This window comes from Pinus tabuliformis, chromosome 4_1, assembly GCF_031772625.1.
Source record: "Pinus tabuliformis cultivar Carrire ecotype Pingquan chromosome 4_1, CPIR1, whole genome shotgun sequence".
In the NCBI taxonomy this organism is placed as follows: Eukaryota; Viridiplantae; Streptophyta; class Pinopsida; order Pinales; family Pinaceae; genus Pinus; species Pinus tabuliformis.
Genome location: NC_142303.1, coordinates 328,127,194 through 328,138,758, shown reverse-complemented (window position 1 = coordinate 328,138,758; position 11,565 = coordinate 328,127,194). Strand labels below are relative to the sequence as shown.

The window sequence follows — 11,565 nt, the reverse complement described above, 5'->3', positions numbered from 1 at the left end:
GTAATTATATGGGCCTTAATTGGCCTTAATTCACCTTCTAGCTTAGTCAAACCAACTATTCTCGCAACTTATTGCATACTTTTGATTGTATTTTGTTTATGAGATGAGTTAGAGTTGGATATTTTGCTTTGTGGTCTAATGTGCATGTAATGAAAGAATAAAGGATAAAAGCAAGGAACTATGGCAAAGACCTTGGTCAAAACTCGAATGGGATAAGAAAGAGGAATTATAAAAGGCAAATCCTCCTCATTTACTACCCCTCCATTCGAATATTCCTCCATCAGCTTGGAGTGCAAACAGTGAAATCATGAGGACTAAAAGACAGCCGAGCAAGTGAAAGTGAAAGTGACAGAAACCAGTTTATCTTGAGTGGAGAGCCAAGCCTCCCTAATGGGAAGGAAGTCATTGGAGACTTCAGATGTATAAGTAGAGAGGGTTAGGACCTCAATAGGATTCGGATTTTTATTGTAAAACTCTGCTTTATCTGAGCTGCAAGACTTATGACAGTGTGTTATGTAATCCATGGTTTTGATAATGAGAATGAGTTTCGTTTTGAGCCAGCTCTGAGTTAACTCAGAGGGCTGAAGCTCTTGAGTTAGGGCCCAACTCAAGCAGCCAAAGCTCCTCTTTACTATACATGTATGCTAGCATAAATTCTTGATTTTCATTGTTCATTTGCTTAAGTAGCATAGATTTTTGTTCTATTCATTTGCTTAAGTAGCATAGATTTTTGTTCTATTCATTTGCTTAAGTAGCTTTCTGGTTCTGTTCATTTGCTTAAATAGATGCATTTTCATTACAGTAGCGTAGAGTAGATCGGTTGTGCTTAAGTTTACTTCCATTTGTGCCTTCTTTCAGTTCACAAGGTAGCTAGAGGAAAAATATCACCATAAGGTTGTGCACAGGTGTCTCGGCCTCATCTCCTCCCTTTGGGACCATGACTTGAGGAAGAGACCCTTCAGCAACCCCAAAAACACAAGTTTCTGGTTCTCGCATGAGCTATGGAGTTTGTAGTTTGATGCAGTTACTTGTCCACCCTCACTGGTTTTTCTGTCGTTTTTCATTTGAAACTGCCTTCAGCACGTTCTTCATGCATCATTTCATTACCGTCTAATCCACAACAAACCTTCCCAATCATCGTCTGATTCATTTGTTTATCCAATTGTCGCCTTGCGTGAAGTCTTCCACTTACTTTATGCGCTTTAAGTCCCCACCGTCGATCTGCCTCGCCTGATCCGACAGCTATCGCATCACCTCAACACTTTATGCGTTTTAAACCCCCACCGTCGATTTGCCTCGCCTGATCCTATGGCTATCGCGCAATCTTGCGCGAACTCTTGCACGGTTGTTATCCACCCGAGAGCATGCGAGAAAAGTGGTTTTCTCGTGCTACGTGTCGCGTAGTTAGGCTAATCGCATGAAATTTCAAAATACAGCTTACAGCCTTGAGGGCGCACGAGAAACTACTTACCGCCTTCGAAACCCGCTCCATCATTTCCACATGTTTCTTTTTCCCACGATACGATCTCCGCCGTCCATCCTCCGATTAATCCTGTCCGTCCATCTCTTGACTTAATCTCCGCGATAAAATCTTCGTCGTTCATCTTGTTCGTTTGTCCGGTTCATCCATCTATCCACTTAACCTCTACAATAAGACCTCAGTCGTTCATCTTGTGCGTTCACCCTGTTCATCCATCTAGTCACTTAAGCCTTTGCGATAAGATCTTCATCGTTCATCTTCTATTCGTTCGCTGATCCAACGGTTCTTATGCGCTACTGCTTCCTTGCGTCCTCCTTTCACTGATTTCGACCTCCGCTTGAAAACCAATTTCGCTTAAGTTTCTTTGCTTACACCTTAGTATAGTTTGATGCTCTTTACCTCTGCAACTTGGATAGCAGCATTAGGTTAGTGATTGATTTAGCAATTTTGCTTGGCATAGCTGTTTAATTGGTTAATTAGGTTATGGTGTGGTTTAATATTACATGCTGTTTTCTTCATTACTGCAGTCGAGTAGCTCTCTTTTATAATAGATTTGCTCTTATTCCATCAAAGAATTAAGCTTCTTCTGACCCTATAGAAGTCTGGGTTGGAACCCCCAGAGTCTCTTACCAGATGAGCAGTGACAACAGGCAATACCTTCACTTTTACTTGTGCATATAGCACTGTCACCTCCAAGTTTGTACGAACACCAATTTGATAAGTAAAGCTGGTAACCCTGGGAGTTGCAGCGTTCTTGTTGTAATACCTAGGCTCATCAGTAATGACTGCATATTTGTGGTCATTCATAGACTTTCTAAGGTGGCTATATTGGTTGCTTGCAAGAAGAATATCACAACAAAAGACACTACCAAACTCTTCTTCGAACTAGTGTGGGTGCATTTTGGGATCCCGCAGACCATTATATCAAATTGGGACAGCAAGTTCCTGAGCGCATTCTAGTCAAGCCTCTGATCGTTGTTGGACACCAAGCTCGCCAAGTCGACGACATTCCGCCCCCAGAATGATGGCCAAGCAGAGGTCGTCAAGCATCCACAGACATGGGATGAGAGTCTCCCCTATGTGCAACACAACTATAATAGAGCACTCCATAGCTCAACTGGCCACAACCCCTTTCAACTGGGCCTAGGATTTCAATCATTGTGCCTAACTGATGTTGTCATGCCTCTTCCAACTACATAGGCAAAATCTGCACATGTACAGTTCAAGGCTAACAAAGCCACCAGATTTATTGAATGTATCCAACACATCCACTAACAGGTTCATGATATCCTGGATAAAGCCAATGCTAAGCATAAACATCATGATCAACATCGGGTGCCACAAAAAAATTCAAGTAGGTGACAAGGTGTGGTTGCATCTATAGAAGGAACGCCTTACCGGAGCCCATCAGAAGCTTTGACCACTTCGATACAGGCCTTACACCATCACTAAGGCCATGGGTAACAATGCTTTCAAGCTAAGTATCCCTCCATTGTTTGGCCTGTATCTCGTATTCAATGTGGACCGCTTTCGGCCATACTTCCCATCATTGTTGGACACAATAGACATTGTTGAGCAGCTGACACCAACAGAGCTCAATCCATATTGCCTCAAACAAGACACAACTAATCGAATCATGGACACACAAGTAAAAACACTTGCCAACAGAGGATCCAGCTGTATCGAGTTGTCAAAGTTGGCCAGCTCTTGTACTATAAGGCAAGTGGCTCACCAAGGACAAAATTCGGCAAAAGTTTCCCCATCTCAAGAGGCACTCATCACAGTGGGGACCATTGTATCCTAAGGGGGGGAGGGACTGATCCAGGTAGATATTGGTGGCCACCCGCCTATTCCACTTGAACCCCCAACATTATTTCATTTCAGTTTCCTAATTTGCAACACAGTTTCCTATTTCAGCAATTTTCAATTTTTGACAGGTTTTCGGGTACTAAAATTTCAGAGCCATTTTGAAGCCCTAAACGGTGTTTTTTGGGGGAAACAAGCAAACCAGAAGTCTGCGGCAGAGGTTTGCAGTCAGAAGTTGTTGTCCTCGAATAAACCTTTCTAATGGGCTGTCATGCGTGCCAAAAAAGATTGTATGCCAAAGTTACAACCCCATGAAGTTAACATTCCAACTGACCCCAGCAAGGCCCACAAGCTTTTGGTGCTTCATCTCCAAGGGCTAGGTTTTTGGTTGATTAAGGTTTTCCATTGTTTCTTGATGATAAAAAGGCTTGAGAGCCTCATTATAACTCAGTGCAGAAGGCTTGTAGTCGTCACATCTCTTCTTAGAGATAAGCTACCATTGATCGAGCTAGTTTGTCACCTTCTTGCATGTAAACAATTTTCAGCAATTGCTATTTATTAATTGAAGTTTTGTTTTGTAGTATCTCTATGTTTTTGTTTAAATATGTATTTCATTTCATTCCTTCATAAATCTAGATCATTGCATGCAAAATGATAAATTTACTAGTAATAACCAGTATGTAAGATCATTTTGGAAAAGAAGAAACTTAAAAGTTTGTCCATGTGCATGCTTATCAACCAATCTATCTATTTTTACCTTTTTTCTTAGCCACCAGGTTAACATTCTACCTTCATCACTTAAGTTATGTTATTTCACAATTAGCTCCATTAGTATTCTATCATAGCCCCTCTTGTTTGGGCAAACTTTTTCTTTGCACCCCTTCCAATATTATAAGTCATGCCCACTTTGGGTATGGCAGGGCTCAACTCTGCAACCATTAGGTTAGGAGCCCGGCACCCCGCCAACTGAGCTATACACAAAAACATCATTCTTACCAATGATTATTGCTATACTAAGGTAGATTTTAGAAATCAATGACTTTGTTTTGAAACAACTACGGCCTCTTTCATATTTTTTCTTCATATAACTGCTACTTTTATTTTATTATTTTGGTATAATTTTCCAATATATACTAGAAACTTCTTCCACTTCAACAAAAAATGTCATAATGGAAGTTTGCATAGGAGATAACTCATTGCCAATTAATTGTTTCTACTGGTTTATAATAGTTGCTTGACCTACAATTATTAGCGCCACTATATCTTACTTAGTGTTGGCACTATATCTATTGTTTAGGAGTGTGTTGACCTACATTAATGCTATTAAATTATCTCTTATACAGTTAGTCCAGTTGCCTTGTTCCATCCAATCATATTACTTTATATTTGCTAAACTGGATGTAAGATATATCATTCATTTAAGCATCTGGTAAAGAAAAGTTGCAACATCTATATAAGCAAGACATTTTCTTGGCATTACTTGTTCCAACAATCAGTGGTTTAAAACTGAGTCGACTCCGAACTCAAATTCGGTCGAGTTGACCCATTAGAGTACCAACTTGGCTTTCCTTGATCAAGTCAACACTGGTTTAGTCCCAACACATCATAGCACTTTTTTGGAGTAACAGCAAATTTTTAAAATTGTTTACCTAAACCCTAGATTCTCTCACTTTAAAGTTTTAAACCCTAGTAGCACACTATATAGAGAACCAAACCCCACCTCCTACCCCAATATTTGCCTCACACATTTCTCATTGAGTTGTGCTTCAACAAGAAATACTACTTCAATTTTAGATGTCCCTAGAGGTTCCGACAGTCCAAAGACACCAAGCCAGAAAATGGTCTTATAGCAGCTTAGGCCAAGCTTTCCCATTTCCAACGGTGGTGATGAGATTGATGATTTATAATGTTGATCAATGATATGTAGTAGGCCAGAGGCTTATAGCATGTTGTTTTTTGGACCCTATTGGCCTTGATTATGTTTTTTGTTTCAGATATATATTGCACTTGGTGCCATTTTGATACATTCACCCTTACATGGTGTACATAAGCAGACCGTATATTTTGTGTCCAATGGTTTGGAATCTTTAAAATATATTTTCATTAAAATTGCAATACTTTGCATATTTTTCAATAGAACATATCAGAAAATTCAAACCAGTCAAATCCGAGCTGAGTCAAATTCAAGTCCAAGTGGACCTGCTATCAATTCCAACCCCAAGTCCAAGTATCAGAACATTGGTTCCAATATTAATGGTGAACTTCCATAGAACCATGGAACCGAGTCCTGAGTATTATATAGCAGGGCAGTTTTGAAATGTATATTTAACAGGAAGAACTTAGATTTTATATTTCGTCGGGATAGACAGGATTTTATTATATTTATGTTTCTGTAAACTTTTATCCAGGAATGGCTACTATGGTTGTAATTTGTAAGTAATTAGGTACAATTTATAAAATAGATAAATCACGTTCAGCAATATCTGTCATTCTATCGGCTGCCAGGTTATGCAAATCCAGTCAATCAAGATATAACTTCTGCAAAATGTAAAAGAAAATTTATTCTGGTAAGGATTATGTCTTACTTTTTATCACTAAGATGGACAGAAGATAAGAAGAGGGTTACAAACTGACTACAAAAATCAATAGGAATTCAGCAAGTCAAGGTTGCTAAACCAGTATGAAGTTGTTGAAAAGTTTATCTGCAATTGCGGTCAGATATCTATAAATCTGTCCACGCAGAAGCCATATATCCAGTGGAAGCATGTAAAGTAAATAACTAGAGTTAGATGCTCAAATCTCACCACGCAGGCAGGTAGCTTATATACTCAGAATCTTATGTGAATGAATTAGGACCAGAAGTTTGCAAGAGTAACAGGGGTATCTGTTAGAAATGCTGAGTTTTCTTAAAAATCTTTTAAAACATAACGAAAAGCTCAAATATAAGTTTCAGTTTTTGAATAAAGCTCTAACCGAACATGCCATGAGTTCTACAGAAGGAAGCAATCTGGAAATAAACATCCGCACTGGAAGATTATGAAAAATGTAGTAAGACCATAAATGCAATTGAAGCCCTATAAGATATTTTGGATCCAAAAGAACCTTATGAAAATCCACTCGAGGGACAGGCAAATAACCTTTGAATAACAGTTCATAATATGTACGAAGTACAGATTCTCGAGCGAAACAGCCAGATATTTCCCCGACACAACACAGGGATCCCGATTTAAAAAACCTAATCCTGAGGTCCATAATACCGTAACAGTCAATTGCATTTATACAAAAAATAAAGATTCCAAAAAGCGTTCGTTATGCCATGTAAAAACTTAATATGAGTTTGAGTTCTTGGCTCATTTACATAAGCTCCAAGCCTCCAACAGAACATGCCATGAGTTCTACAAAAGGAATATGAAGAATAAACATTCACACCAAAAGCATATGCATTGAGAACATTAATGCGACTGAAACCCTAAAAAGCATTTTCTATCCAAATAACCCTTGTAAATATCATCTTGAGAGGTCCAATTAATCTTTGAATTACAGTTCATAATATAAAAAATAAAGATGCCAGAAGGATTAATCTAGCAAAACTGCCAGATATTCCCTGCCACAACACAGGGATCTCGATTTATAAATGTAATCCTGACGTCCAACATAACGTTAAGAATCGCTCACTGTTATACGCTAAATAAAGGTTCCAACAAACGCTAGTTTTGACATGTAGTAAAAGTTTTCCAGCCCTAGTACAGGCAGGGAGGAGAAATTAGTTTAGACTATGATTCTGTTTATAATTTTTGTTGAACATGATCCAAAAAAATGGATAAAACTGAACTAAGAACCTCTCTATTTATACTGCATGTAAATAACTATATGGTATAATTATACGACCATAGAGCTATCTTAACCCTTAATTTAGTAAGCACCAACCAGGATCAGAAAACTTAGATGTGCAAAAGTCAACACATTTGCGTTGACTCAAAACTGTTTAACTACATCTGTTTGCACAAGGAGTTTTTTTTTTATCCCCAAGGACATTTAATCTAATAATGGAGCAGGGTAAAGATGGATCTATGACAGTAATATAAATAAATATATGAACCTCGGCCTTTTCTTTAAACAAACACAGAAAAGGGGATGCCCCCCACCTTCGGGGGTAGAATGTGCCTCTGGACATAACAAAACAGAGCTTCACCATTTCATGAAACGGGTCTTCATAATTGCTATAAATGCTGATATATTGAAAACAACTAAAATCTAAGAAGCGAATGAAATAAGGGCATGCCTCATGTTGATTCTTACAAAACACCAGCAGGCTCAGGCTCAGGCTCAGGCTCAGTCTCCCTACTCTGTGGTGGATGATCCCTTTCACCATTCAAGGCCAGTGCAACATCCAGAGCTGCTTCTAAAGATCTGGAATCAAAAGAATTCGCCAACTTAATATCTCTTTCAGGTTGATTCAAGAATCCTGCAAATCTGTCCTCTTCCTCTTCACCTGCCTCTGTCCTTTCTTTCCCCTCGGCTTCTTGCAAAGCGTCGCGAGGTGGAACAGGATATGACCCTGAGAAGCAGGCGTAACAGAAGGACGGTGACTCTTCCCCCAACATCTCCCTCAGCCTGTGCAGAGGCAAGAAAGCGAGGGAATCAGCGCCGATATATTTTCTGGTCTCCTCAATGCTCATCCTATAGGATATCAGTTTCTCTCTGCTTGGAGTGTCCACGCCATAATAGCAAGAGCCGATTATTGGAGGGCTTGCTATTCTCATGTGGACCTCCTTGGCACCTGCATCTTTAATCATTCTCACAATCTTTGAAGAAGTTGTGCCCCTAACAATAGAATCATCTACAACAACAACCTTCTTGCCCTCCAGCACGCCGCGAACAGGGGCCAGCTTCAGCTTCACACCGAAATCCCTAATCTTCTGCGAGGGCTCAATAAAAGTCCTACCGACATAGTGTGACCTAATCAAGCCCTGCTGGAAGGGCACCTTACTTTTCCCGGCATACCCAAGGGCGGCCACCATGCCAGAGTCCGGCACAGCAATCACAACGTCACAGTCCACCGGTGCCTCCTCTGCCAATATCCGGCCAAACTCATACCGTGACTCATACACAGACCTTCCAAAGACAACAGAACTGGGAAGCGAGAAATAAATGTGTTCAAAAACACAAGCCTTCCTCTGCCTTTGCGGCATCAAGCACATACTGCTCACACCATCTTTATCCACGACAACGATCTCACCATGCCTCACCTCGCGTTCGTAGCTCGCCTCAATAAGGTCCAACGCGCACGTCTCAGAGGCAAAGACCACGGCCCCATTCTTGCGCCTCCCCATGACCAGGGGTCGAAACCCGTGCGGGTCGCGCACGGCCACCAGCTTATCCTCTGTTATGAAAACCAGAGAAAAAGCACCCTCCAGTTGCTCCATGGCCTCAACAAGCCGCAAAATAAAAGAATCCGCCTTCGACTGTGCAATAAGATGAAGCACGACTTCAGTATCAGAGCTAGTATTAAAGATTGAGCCCTGGTCCTCAAGCCTGCTTCTGAGCTCCTTATAATTAACAAGATTCCCATTGTGTGCAACGCCAACAGACCCGAACCTGTAGCCCGCCACGAAGGGCTGAACATTTCTCGCCACAGAGGCCCCGGCTGTGGCGTACCTCACGTGGCCAATGGCTGAGGCACCGCTCAGCTGACACAGATTCTCTTCATTAAAGACGTCCGAGACGAGACCCAGGCCTGTCATGGCCTTCAGAGCACCGTTATCCGCAGACACAATACCAGCCCCTTCTTGCCCGCGGTGCTGCAGAGCATGTAGCGCCAGGTAACAGAGTCGCCCGGCCTCCGGATCGCCATAGACACCAGCAACACCGCATTCCTCTCTCAGCCCACCGTCCTCCTCTTCCTCCGCTGAGCGCCCATCCATCAAATTCCCCATGGCTTCTGCTTTCACCAAAGCCACAGGCCTACCAGATAGCTCCTGCAAATTCATTACCCCAACCTCCGCCGCCATGGCCAGCTTTCTGCCCCGCACAAAGGGCTTCCCCAGAGCTCTGGCAGCAGCAGACTTGTGAGAACCAGAGTTGGCCCTCAATGTCGGCATAGCCACACTCATACGACTAGCTGTGGCCTCCATATTCTTCTCAGCGAAAAGACCAGAACGAGTAACAGAAAGCCCCCCGGACCAACAGAGGCTTCCTCGCTCACAATAAATAGAAAGAAAGTCCAGGAAGAATCTCAGAGCTCCTCAGCCATGGAATCTGAAGTCCCCGCGCTTTTAAAGCAGCGGTTGGGAATTGACGGTGGAAAGGTGACGGAGGGAAGCAAGGGATCCGATCTTTCTGCTTTTGTTAAATTTAACTGGAAGATTCTCCACAGCCGCCTTGAATTTCATCGCGAGTCGCGCAACCGGGGATTCCTAGTCGCGAATTTAAGGTTGGTGAAATTTATCCGTCGGCTAATCCAATTCAGTTAAGCGGGTGATCGGATTCGTTAGTAGTGTGCATGCGTTCAAAGTCAAAGGTCGGCCCCAGGGTTGATGGATTCTTTGGTATGTCGGTCACTTTGATCTCCAATGTTCTTGACAAAATTGAGTACCCTTGTCCCATCCTTCTCGAAACCTCCAACTTGCTCCCCCAACCCAAGTGGGAAACTACATTTAGTATCCCATCTTGAAAGGTTTCTAGGGTCAAAGGTCCTCCTCTAGGGATTACACTTAATGTCAAATATGGAAGTGCAATGAGAGTGATTGAAAGCACTAAACAAGTTGAGTTAATGGATATATGATGTAATTATCGAGCTAATTTCATGGAATTGAATAGTGTTTGAGTTTTTTTTGTTTGACTCATTCAATGTTTTGAAATTTTAGGTAAGATTGGTTCAATACTGGAAAAAACAACCCATTAAAATTATAAAATAAAAGACAAAAGATAATCAGATATTCTTTGTGTAAGAGGTTAAATGTAATGAAGAATAGTATCTAGTTTTGTTAGAATAGTATCTGGTTTCTTTTATGAGGTTAAGATTATATATTATTTGAAAGTATGTTATTTTATTGTTATAGTATTAGTATTAGGGATTATAATATGGAATATTGATTTTATATATTATTTAGGTTGAAATCAATTTTGGTATTGGAATAAGATTTAAAGCTATTTGTGATTTTTAAATAGTTCATTTTATTTGGACATAAGGAAAGAGGTTAATTGTGAAAGACCATGAGAGATTTACCATGAGCGAAATAAGCCTCCATACAAGCCACCAACATGTTATTTCAGGTAAAGTGGTTTTCTTAGAATAACAATGATAAGTCAATCCACATTTGTAGATAGCATCCAATGATACTTGTTCTCAATGTGAGTTGACAAGTGATTTATGAAAGATATTGTCGCCTTCAAAATGAAGAAATAAAGGATAAAAGAGGGGAGTGATTTATGACAGATATTGCCACCTTCAAAATGAAGAAATAAAGGCTAAAAGAGGGGTAGAAATTAAAGGATAGATGAGGATTACAACACAAAAGCAAAATATATGAAGTTTGAAAAGAGAGAAATAATTGAAACACAATAAAGATTGGCAATGTTAAAAAAACAAAAACAAAAAAATCACTAAGATGCAATTGTTACACTACAAGGTGATCAAAACAAGTGAAAAAAAACAGAGGTAGGATGTAACTGTGAAATGGTGTAGTTGGATTAAGTTACAAAATATATGGGGTCGACAAACAACCTATCACTTCTAAACATATTAGAATTTTGTATATGATGATTAAGATGTGGAGTCATATTCAACATCTGTTATTTTGTATCTTCTTTAAACTACTATACATGTTTATTAAGGTGTCATTTAATTTTGTAGTGATTTGTTTTCATTTATCACAATCTAACGATGTATGATATTAGAGTTCTTATTAATTCAAAACTCTAATTGGATTTTCCATCAACTAAATTGACTCCTGTCTGGGCAAAATCTCTACAAACATAATTCCACTATGTATAAAACTTTGATGATAATGGAATTCTTCCCATACCTAATGTTTATCCCAAATTCTATTAGATTCGTAATAAAAATGGGGGTCCTTTTGTTGCAAGATTAGAGTACCTTGTTCATTATCCCTTGATTTTGAATGCAAATAGGAGGATAGAAAAACTTGTAAAGTATTAATTAGAGTGCAACATTGAATTCGTTGCATAAATGGTTGTTCCATCATCACAAGGAGGGAGGAGGAAAGGAGTGCCTTCAACACCCTTTTTACAAAGGGAATCGAGGGCCAAATAGAAGA

The 11,565-nt window shown here is 40.1% G+C and overlaps 1 pseudogene; it reads right to left on the bottom strand.

The window, feature by feature from the left end:
• Positions 1–7,357: 7,357 nt before the first annotated feature.
• LOC149175618 (amidophosphoribosyltransferase, chloroplastic pseudogene) lies at positions 7,358–9,723 on the bottom strand (annotated as a pseudogene).
• Between the last annotated feature and the right edge of the window lie 1,842 nt (positions 9,724–11,565).